This window comes from Mobula birostris, chromosome 21, assembly GCF_030028105.1.
Source record: "Mobula birostris isolate sMobBir1 chromosome 21, sMobBir1.hap1, whole genome shotgun sequence".
NCBI classification, from domain to species: domain Eukaryota; kingdom Metazoa; phylum Chordata; class Chondrichthyes; order Myliobatiformes; family Myliobatidae; genus Mobula; species Mobula birostris.
The window spans coordinates 26,042,244-26,053,820 of NC_092390.1; the positions used below are offsets into that span (position 1 = coordinate 26,042,244).

Genomic DNA, 11,577 nt, shown 5'->3' on the forward strand with positions numbered 1-11,577 from the left:
TCCCAGGCGCAGACAGTTCTGGGTGCATGCTTTGCATTGTATGGCCCCAGTCGGTACCGATACTTAGGTGAATATATTGCACAGCTTGTTTCTGGATTCTCCCAGTGCTGGGGTGCGTGCATTGCATTTCACTACTCTTGGTGGCACTGGTTCTAGGGTGCATGTAACCTGAAAAGTTAACCAGCCGCAGGTCTCAACCAGAGTCTGCTACCTATTGCTAGGCAGCCGGTCTTCCCGGTTGCTTTTAATATTCACAACTCTGAAAAGTCTGCTGCGCACATTGGATTTGCGTAACCCTGATTCGATGCAGAACTCGGTTAATAATTAATTATTTTCATTTTTCCCCTCGGGTTATGGCAAGTTGTAGAAAACAGAAGTCGGGGGCCCGGGGATTGTAATTTCTGTAATAGAAGACGCGTACAATCTATATTTGCAATGCTGCGCGATAACTGCAGTAAATCACGGTGCCTGCAGTGTAAATAGCTCGTTGATGTTGTAGTCTATTTGAGTACCACGAAAGCAGTGTTATTATAACACAGGTATACAGTACACTCTAGAAGCATTTTCTCAAGCTTCCAAAGGGTTAATTTCGTGTATCTTTTATACTCCAATTTCTGGATTGTTTTAATGACGTTTCGTAGAATAATAGAACAAGCGATTATCTTCCAACTTGTGTATATGCATTTTTTTTGTTGGGTAGGGCATTTCCTAGTACGTATTCTGAGCTTTCACAAACGTCTTTACAGAAATAATCACAGCTCGATGCAGAGATTCTATGCTCTAGTATGCTCAGTCTTAACTCTCAGATCCATTCTGGGCCAGTTTAGACAGTAAGGGGGCAGTAATGAGAAGTTTATTTAAACTTTCTGTAAAGTGTCCAATTTCAAACATGCAGACAAACATATCTAAAAATACATTAAAAGGCCCCAAGGAAATTTGCTACATTTACCTAAATACTCAAAATGAAATTGTAATCGCGGATTACAATAAAAGGAAATGAATTTTGCAGTAAGTGGCCGCTCATCACAACTCAGGCGTTTCGTGTGCGTTCCTTACAGGGGTTTAGTTGGCGAAAGTAAAATAGTTACAATTTTTACAGCTCCCACTATACCAGGCATCCCGGGGCGAGGAGGGTCTTGAATACGCTCGGCTATAAAATAGGGAAATTTAAAATGTTGCCAAATCAAACGAAAACAAACCACGGTCAATATCACTGGATGACGAACGCACCGAAACTCGAACCAATTACAAGATCTGTGGAAATTGCGTTAAATAAACAAGATAGTTGGAAACTGACTATTTTTAGTTAACTCGAGGAGTGTTTGATGTATGATTGAAGCACGTGATGGCACTCGGTAGTTAAAACTTCAAAAGGTAAGTATTATTAGCAATGTGCAAACAATTACGAAGAGTCCTCGTGACCCGTGAAGCGTAGTGCAGAATTAACAATGGTTTCAGCGCATTTAGTGGGCAGAGTGGATAACGAGATATTATTTATTTCATAATGCCCTGTCACGATGTATATTTCTCCTTGTGCGTTTAATTTATTATATGGTATTAAAATCTTAAGCGAGCTTGCACTTCCAGCCCATCTTTTCTGCTTTCACCAATAATTATTCCTGCCAACTCGAAGTTTAACGTTTGGAATGAGAAAAGGGTAGTTGTTGAAACTCACGACTAACGTGAGTTTAATAACGCTGACGATCAAAATCTATGAAATCGGCTGCTACTTTATATAGGAGACTCCTATTTATAATGCGTTCAAACACACATCTTCTGTGAGATGTGTACGGTCTGCTCACAACCCGTCCTTTAACAGCATATTTGAGTTATTTTTATTCCTTTATAGAAGGTGGGTGTTGCTGGCAAGATTCAGTTTATTTATCACTTGTACTGTACATCGAAACATGCAGGGAAATGTGTTGTTTGCGTTAACAACCAACGCACCCGAGGGTTTGCTGGGGTCAGCCTGCCACATAACGTGCCCACAATGCTGGGCAGAGCAACGTCGAACACAACCCCTTTCCTTACTCCCACCCGTGCATCTACACAGTCCTTTAACCCCAGGACGGGTTTTTTTTTCAGACTCCAGTCACCAGCGGACTTGGACTTGAGGTTCTACTTCTCCAGCGGATTTGCAGACTCGGCTCCGGCCAACAGGACTCAACTTCCATCGACCATTGGGCCTCGATCCCTGGACACGCCGATCATTGTACACCAGGTCTCGAACTCCGGACTCACTAATGACAGGACCCTAAACTCTAGGCCTCAAACTCTGATCTCATCCATTCTTGAACGCAGGACGTCATTGGGACTCGTTCCACCTGTCCACACATAGGTCCAACTCTGGAACCCTGTAGACAATTCAGTAGAACAACATGTATTGCCCAGTCTTAATTATCATTTAGAAGATGGTGCTGAGCTGCCTTTCTGATGTGCTGTCATCCTGCATTTGTGTTAATACTTATCATGACAGCAATTATCAAGGACACTGTTATGTAAGCAATGCCTTGTCACAATGTAGTTCTGGCCTTTTCTGCATCAGTGAGACCTAAGGTAGATTGGTGGACTGCTTTGGTGAGCACCTTTGCTTCGTCCACTACAAAAGGTGGGATTTTCCAGTGCCTATCTATTTGAGTTTGACTTCCCATTCCCATTCCAATGTGTTGATCCATGGCCTCGTCTCCTGACACAATGAGACCACTCTCGAATTGTAGGAACTTGAACCCCTCATATTTTGTCCAAACTGCTGGTATGATATTGACTTCTCTAACCTCTAGTAATTTCTACAACCTCCCCTTCTCTATTTTTTCCATTTCCCATTCTGACTCCCCTCCTACCTCTTCTACTCATCTACCCATCACCTCCCTGTGGTGCCCCTTCCCATTCCCTTTCCCCCATGGTCTACTCTCTTCTTCTATCAAATTCCTCCTTCTTCAGCCTTTTCCCTATTTTACCTATTACCTCCCAACTTACTTTGCCCCTCACCTCCCCTACCCACCCACCTTTCCCCTCACTTGGTCTGACTTCTAACACCTGCCAGCTCACATTCCTTCCCCTCCTCGAGTCACCTAATTCTGGCTTTCTCCCCCCTCCTCTCTAGTCCTGGTGAAGGTTCTCGGTCCAAAATTGCTCGCAATACTCCAAATGTGGTCTGACCAACACCTTATAAAGCCTCAGCATTACTTTCTTGCTTTTATATTCTAAGCCCCATGAAATGAATGCTATCATTGCACTTAATTTCCTTACTACCAACTCAACCTCCAAGTTAACCTTTAGGGAAACCTGCACGAGGGCTCCCAAGTCTGACTTCTGAGTTCTTTCCCTATTTAGAATATAGTCTATACCTTTATCCTTTCTCGGAAAGTGCATGATCATACACTTCCCTACATTGTATTCCATCTGCCATTTCTTTGTCCTAGTCCTTCTGCAGACTCCCAGCTTCCTCAACACTACCTGCCCCTCCACCTATTGTTGTATCATCTGCAAACTTCACCACAATCCATCAATTCTGTCATCCAGGTCATTAACGTGGAGAGTAGCGGACCCAACACTGACCCCGGTAGAACACGACTAATCACTGGCAGCCAACCAGAAAAGGCCCCTTTATTCTAATTCTTTGCCTTCTGCCAGTTAGCCAATCTGTCTATACTAATACCTTTCCTGTCATACCATAGGCTCCTATATTGCTTAGAAGCCTCGTGTGCGTCAGTTTGTCAACAGCCTTCTGAAAGTACAAGTAAACAACAAATTATTTGCTCCTCTCTAGAGCAAATACAATGGAAGTAGAGCCATTGGGAGAACAGGGTGGAGTTCTTACAGCAGGCAGGGTTGGCAGGGTGTACTGTATAGTCTCTGTAGGCTTGTAGTGGAGGGTTATCACTAGCCTATTCCCTGAGAAGGAGAAAGAGAAATCAAAAAAGAGAAGCAGTGCGTTTTGGACATCATGAAAGTGAGACCAGAGTGGAAACTGACAAAAAAAATGTAATGAAATCTTCAATTTCTGTAAGAGCGCACGAAGCAGTTCCAATGAAGTTGCTGATATACCAGTTAGAGAGTTCAGGGAGGGGGCACGGGCAGACCTGAAACAAAGACAGTAACACAGAAATACACAGCAACAAACACAAAATGCTGGAGGAACTCAGCAGATCAGGCAGCATCTATGCAGAGGAGTAATTCGTCGACGTTTCCACTCAGAAATAGACAGGCGTAGCTCGAGCCTTTGTGAGCTACTGTAGCTACACACCTGACCTGGAGAAAAGGCACAAGTGGAATTGAAATACAGGTTATTCAATGTGAAGATGGGTCCAGCCAGGGGAATGCGTCTCCGGCAGAGAACTAGTTAGGCCTTTGTGAATTACAGAATTATATTCTTCCCTCTCCAGCACCTCCACTCAGCAACAACTCTCTCTCTTCGCTGATTCTTGGCTCACCCCATTCATATACCTTTTTCCTCTAGCTCCATGATGGTGCCTCAATACTATTTAGTATTCCACCCTCTGTGATAATTTGTCTGCACTATCAGATTCAGATTTATTTTTCATATGTACATCAAAACATATGTTCAATGAAATGCATCATTCAAGTTAACATCCAACACACCCGATGATGTGCTGCGGGCAGCCTCAGCTGCTGCTACACATTTCAGCACCAACATAGCATGCCTACAATGTTCTGCAGACAACGCAGATCACAACAAAACAGTACCGAAACATTAACAGCAAAGTAAGTTCCTTTCCTCCCCCCACCCCCAATCCCTTCCATCCACCCACAAACATGGACAGTCCTCCAATTCCAAGTCAGTCTTCCAGTGTCCAGGCTTCGGGCTCTGATCTTTGGTATCGACCTCCGGTGGACCAGCTTATGTTGGGGCCTCAAACTCCAAACTCCACTGCTAAATAACCGGCCCTTGTGCCTCCTTACATGGACCTGGGACAGCCCGACAACCACAGATATCCTTCAACACCCGTCCAAACTGGCCTCTGAGTGCAGAGAAGAGACATAGTCTCCCAACGTCCACGTTACTGACCTATGGGAGCAGAGCAAAGCAGCGATGTCCTTGTCACTGACCTTCGAACGCAAAGCAGTCAGCTTGAGTCTGGATGTCCTTCGTCACCCGTTACCCATTTCACTCTAACACTGGTCCTGCTCCAATATCTTTAACCACAACTACTTTCTGGGCCATCTGCTGTGCCTGCAGCCGATTTCAACCTCATTCTTATCTTCCCTCCTATCTTTGGGTCTTGTGCCCTAGGTCGAAGTTGCAGGGGGAATGTTTCCTCTGGCTGAAGATTCCAGAAAAAAGAATCTTAATTTCATAAGTGGTAGGCTCTTTAAGAGTGAGGAGGTGAGAAATGTCTTCACTCAAAGGTTGATCATCCTATGGAAATCCCTATTCCGGCAGGTTCTGGAGGCACACTCCTTAAGTTCACTCGAAATACAGATTGGTAGATTTCTAGATGTTAAGGGAATCAAGGGAAATCAGAATGGTGTGGGAAATGGATCTGAGGTAGGACAATATTCATGATCTTGATGAATGATGGAACAGATTAGAAGGGCAAAATGGCTTACACCTCCTCCTATTATATTATTTCTTACAAAGAAATATTGTGGATGCTGAAAATCTAAAATAACAACAGAAAACACTATCATGTCCTACATCACTTTAAATTGATAGGAGTACAATAGGCTGCAACTTCACCCAGAAACGATTTCAGTTTTTTATGCCCAGTTTGCCGTTTTGTGATGTTATTTCCTCTGCACTGGGAACAGCAAAGCACAGACTGCATAACCACTTTGTGGAACCCACTCCAGCCCAAGTGTGTGACTGTAAATTTCCAGTCCTCTGCCCTTGGACCTCCGCACTCTTCTAATAAAACCTAGCATAAACACAAGGAATGACATCTCAGCTTCTAATTACGCAAATTAGACCATAAGACATGGGAGCAGAATTAGGCCATTGGCCCTTCAAGTCTATTCCGCCATTCCATCATGGCAGATATATTTTCCCTCTCAACCCCACTCTTCTGCCTTCTCCTTGTAACCTTTGACACCCTTCCTAATCAAGAACCTATCAACCTCCACTTTAATGACTTGGCCTCCACAGCCATCTTTGTGGCAATGAATTCATAGATTTACCACACTCTGGCTAAAGAAATTCCTCCTCAGCTTTGTTCTAAAGGGACATCCTTATATTCTGAGGCTCTGACTTCTGGTCCTAGACTCACCCACCACAGGAAACATCCTCTCACGTCCTCTCCAGCTAGGCCATTCAATATTCCATAGGTTTCGATGAGATCCCACCTCTTTCTTCTAAACTCCAGCAAATATAGGCCCAGAGCCATCAAATGTTCCTTACATATTAACCATTCTATCCCGGGATCATTCTTGTCAACCTCCTCTGGGCCCTTTCGTCCTTTCTTAGAAAGAAGGCCCAGAACTGCACACAGTACTCCCAAGTGCAGTCTCACCAAATCCTTATAAAGCCTCAGCACATCAGAGCCTTCCAGACTCAACAATTCAAAATGTTGAATATTTCCAGCATTTTCTGCTTTTATTTCATATTTCCAACACCCACAGCATTTTTACTAATGATGTAAATGTGATTTTGCTTCCTGCATTTACATTCCATTAGACTGATATTTGTACAGCTATCACTCTTTCATTATGATGTCATTTAATCACTCCTGACATCCACCTTTTCACTTCTGTTTCCTCCTCTCCTCATCGTAATCATTCCTGATGTCCACCTTGTTTCCTCCTGTCCTTACCATTTCCTCTGCATCTTAAGATCAGCTTATCCCTATCTCTCCTTTGCAATGCCGTTCGGCTTGGTGTCTTTTTCTTTATTGTTCCCTGAGCCTCGTTGTAGGGGCTTACATGGAGCTGCAGCCTGCCCCAACCACCAGGTCAGCTTTATTCATTATTCATTATGATGAAGGGTTTTTGACGTGAAACATTCACCCTGTTTCTCTTTCCACAGGTGCTGCCTGACCTGCTGAGTGTTCCCTACATTTGCTGCTCTTATTTCCACTGCATTAATTAACTTATTCTGTCTTCCTGCAGTTTATGTGTTCGCTTAGAGAAAAATAACAAGTTAAATACACTAGAGTGGATATGGGAGTTTTTATAGCCTAGAGATTCCTTTGCGCAACACCCTAGCACTCTTTTTTAAAGTGTCAGAAAGAACTATCTTCATTTGCAAAGTTTGCAAAGTACAGGAGTGAGATAGATTGGCTAGTTAAGCTTGTCACAACAACCTTGCACTAATATCACTAAGAGTAAGGAATCGATTGTGGAGTTCAGAAAGGGGAAGTCGCGGGAGCACACAGCAGTCCTCATCGAGGGACCAGCAGTGGAAAGGGTGAGTTCCTGGGTGTCAATATCTCCGAAGGTCTATCCTGGGCCCAACATATTGGTGCAATTATGAAAAAGGCATGCCAGTGGCTACATTTCGTTCGGGGTCTGAGGAGATTTGACATGTCAGCAACGATTCTAGTAAATTTCTAAGATGTACTATGGACAGCATTCTAACTGGTGGCATCACTGTGTGGCGTGGAGGGACCGCTGTGCAGGATCAGTAAGAGCTGCAGAGGTTGTAAACTCAGCCAGCTCCATCATGGGCACTAGCCTCCCCAGCATCGAGGACATCTTCATAGGGCAATGCCTCAAAAAGGCAATATCTATCGTTAAGGACCCTCACCACACAGGACTTGCCCTGTTCTCAGAGAGGAGATACAGGAACCTGAGGTATATCAGGAACAGCTTCTTCCCCTCTGCCATCAGATTTCCAAATGGACAATTAACTCATGAACCCTCACAATTTTTACTCTCTCTTATTTCATTTTTTTGTGTATATTTCTTAGTGTAATTTATAGTACATTTTGCACTGTACTGCTGCCACAAAACAACAAATTTCACAACATACAGTATGTCAGTGAAAATAACCTGATTCTGATAACACTGTGCCATGCCAGTTTCAGCTTGTGCAGCAGTGCTAAACTACAAGTTCTTGCATCTGCCAGCACTCACCCTTGCAGCTATGACGAATGCAGCTCACCCTTCACACACATCATAAGCAGCACTCTCCCAACTCCTGTTGAGTACTTCAAGAATGGCATGAAGGCAGAAGGAAGGGAGGGCATTTCCGATGGATCAGAGGCACTTGGACACTAGTACCCAGAAGGGGAATGACTGTTCTTTGTGTAAGAAGGCATAGAGACCCACCAGAGCTAATGCGAGCTGCTCTTGGGGGGATGCACTAGGGGGGTCTCAGTAAGAAGTATCACTGCCTATTGAAGAAGCCTGCAGTAGAAGGCTGAGGTGGGCATTCCCAGAAAATGGCCATATCATGATTTTCTTTAACATGAAGACGTGTTATCTGCACGTGCATCAAGAAACATGAGTTGAAAACAAATTTATTTTGATCTATATTTACATTTTTCACACAGATTCTGAAGTTACTGTGACGTTAACCTCCTTGGACAAAACAGTCCAGACCTACTTGTGTACCTTTAGTCTGGCGTTACAGATTTCAGTGAGGACAGTCTTGGTGAAGTTTAAGTATGAGCATGGAGTTCTATACTTTATTAATTTTAATTTAATTTTTTAATTAGAGATACAGCATGCTAACAGGCCTTCCAGCCCATGTGACCAATGACCTACTAACCCATACATCTTCAGAATGTGGGAGGAAACCAGAGCACCCTGAGGAAACTCACACAGTCAATGTACAAACACCTTACAGACAGAGGTGGGAATTGAACCCAAGTCACTAGCGCTGTAACAGGGTTACACTACGTACTGCGCAGTGGTTTTTCTGATAGATGATTCCTGATGGATAAGATGTTGAGTAATGAGACCTCCCTCTCCTCCAACCTCACCATCACACACACCTCATCCTAAATAGTCCTTGTAGCTGCCCCTGATACCTGCAGTCCATTTCTGTGCCATGCAGCAAGTGAAGCATGGGGGGAGGAGGAGGAGAAGATGGCGACGCGATGCAGCACGCGCGGCCACTTTGGTGGTGATGTCTGTTATTTGCCAAGTAGGGGACCGTGCACAATTCTGATTTGATGGAGACAGACGTGAGAGTACAGAGGAACATCTGGAGAAACTTCTGAAATGTCCGCCTCGCTGCCGCTGTTACCGTGTGGTCTGGCATCTCCATAGGAGAAGGCCCCGAATCCTCAGCTTTGCTTGTTTCGGCGGCTGGGACGAGGTCGAAGGCGCTCAGGAGGCTGTATCGGAGGGGCTGGTCGGAGGCTCGAAGTTTTTGGATGGATGGACTCAGTGTTGGCTGTTGTCGGGTGCTTCCAATGCATCGGCAGTTGTCGGTGCCTGGAGGTTTATGGCAGGGAGTTTCTCTGCCGCCTACTATCGGGGACTCAGGAGTCGATCGACTTGGGACTTTGAGACTTTTTTTTTACTGTGCCCATGGTCTGTCCTTTATCAAATTATGGTATTGCTTTGCACTGCTGTAACTATATGTTATAATTACGTGGTTCTGTCAGTGTTAGTCTTTGGTTTGTCCTGTTTTTCTGTGATATCACTCTGGAGGAACATTGTATCATTTCCTAATGCATGCATGCATTTCTAAATGACAATAAACAAGGACTGAGTGTCCTCATAATCTAAAAAAAAGTGGAACGTGATAAGCTGGCAGCTTAGGATACAGAAAAATCATTGAAGAAGGAAGGAAGAGTAAAGTATAAATAATAACTAAAGAAAGCAAAGAGACTGTGGAGTGTCACCGAGCAGCCTAGCAAAGAACACAGGTTACGTAATTTCCCATTACATGAGTGGCTTTTGTTGATAAAGCTGGTTATTCTGTCAGTAGATGAGAACTATCATTTTTAAAACCAATGAACTTGCCAATCATACTGGAAATGAATTTTGGACATTGCACTATTGTTTTAGCTTGGAGAAACAATAAAAGTCCTGATGCAATGTCTGGGATAAAGTTTCCATCTGGATGCTTGGAGGCCTGGAAATGGGTGCCATACTGCTCCATGCTAGCATAGGATGAATCTTATTTGCACGTTTTGACATTGTAAGAAGGAAGTTACAGGCCAGAGTGCATTATTGACTGTCATGATATTGCAGAAAAGTAGTGAATTATGATTAGATGTAATTTCTCAGTGAAGTAGGCCCTAATTCAGTGCTACACCAGTTATTTAGTTTGCAGGTTGAAGTAAAATATTCTGAATCCATTTATTGTAAGATCAATGGACACGTTAAATATGCCCTCGCTTAAGAAAGAGCAGGGAATCCCCCGAGTATCTTGAGAAAACAGAAGTCCAAGCACTCGAATAGTCCTCTGTACTCCCCACCTCCTCATGCACCCTCCATTTTAATAATCTGAAACTTACGACACAACAGTGGAAAGTCAATTGTAGCGTAGCGAAGAAACTTCGCTGAAGCGTCTTAAACAGCACCTCACAAACCAATGACCTCAACCACCTAAAAGGACAAATTCATCAGGCCCAAGGGATGTGTCATCATCCACATGTTTCAAACAAAGCTACGCATCCAATGTCCTTGGGCACCGACTGCCATCTTTTCACTGTACAAGGGGTCAAAAATCCTGGAAGGCCTTACTCAACAGCATTACCTGCACCAAATAATTTGTAGCGGTTCAGGAATGACCATGTTAATCTTATTGAAAAAGACAAATATTACCATGTCCACTGTACTGTGGTCATTGTGGTTACAGGATGTTTAATAGCCAGGTCATTTCACAGTGAGTTCCCTTCAGCATTGATGAGATCAGGACCAGGAACAGATCCTCTCCAGGTCACAAACACATGACGATCTGCAGATGCTGAAAATCTAGACCCATACACACAAAAGACTAGCTGTTTATTCCCTTCGTAGATGCTGCCTGACCTGCTGAATTCCTGCAGCATTTTGTATGTGTTGCTCCCCAGATCACCACAGGATTCAGTTCCCCAGAAGATCCTTGCGGAGGTGGATCATCCCATTAGAATAGACAGACTGGAGAAGCACTTTAAATTTTAATTTGCCATTCTTAATTGTTGATGTTAACAAATTTAGCCCAAGCCTATCTCGTGCCAATAATGATTTTCTTTTCAAAGATTTTACTGCAGGCCAGATTTTACACTACACTGCACTGTAAACACAAAGTCACTTTTTGTAATGCTGTTTATATTGTAGATACATACTTATTTATGAATTTATACCCATTCCATATCCGTACTTTAACCTCTAACTTTATATTTTATATAGTTCTTAATTCATTATAATTGTTGAATGTTGTTTTTTTTTGTTACATGTTGCACCAACACACCACAGCAAATTCCTAATACTTGTAAATTTATAGGGTCATTGATCCTTTAAGTGCTGTGGATGTTTTTAAAAAGGGTACTACTGCTTGTCAAGGTGGCAAGTTGCTAGACAGAATTGGCAAAGTGGATATCACCATGTTGAGCAGAATGTATTCTTCTTGGGTTCGAGCTAGCAAAATTCCAGCAGATGTCAAGAACAGTGACCTGTCACCTGCAATACCCCAGCAGTCAGCATATTCACCCCCCCACCCCAGGTCTCTGTAAGATCGTA

At 43.4% G+C, this 11,577-nt stretch overlaps 1 long non-coding RNA gene across 1 annotated transcript; it reads left to right on the forward strand.

Moving 5' to 3' along the window:
• The first annotated feature begins 1,223 nt into the window (after positions 1-1,223).
• Positions 1,224-9,545, forward strand: LOC140185914 (uncharacterized). Its single transcript, XR_011882752.1, has 3 exons — positions 1,224-1,374; positions 2,086-2,608; positions 8,451-9,545. It is a non-coding gene; the product is annotated as an uncharacterized lncRNA (long non-coding RNA).
• The last annotated feature ends 2,032 nt before the right edge of the window (positions 9,546-11,577 follow it).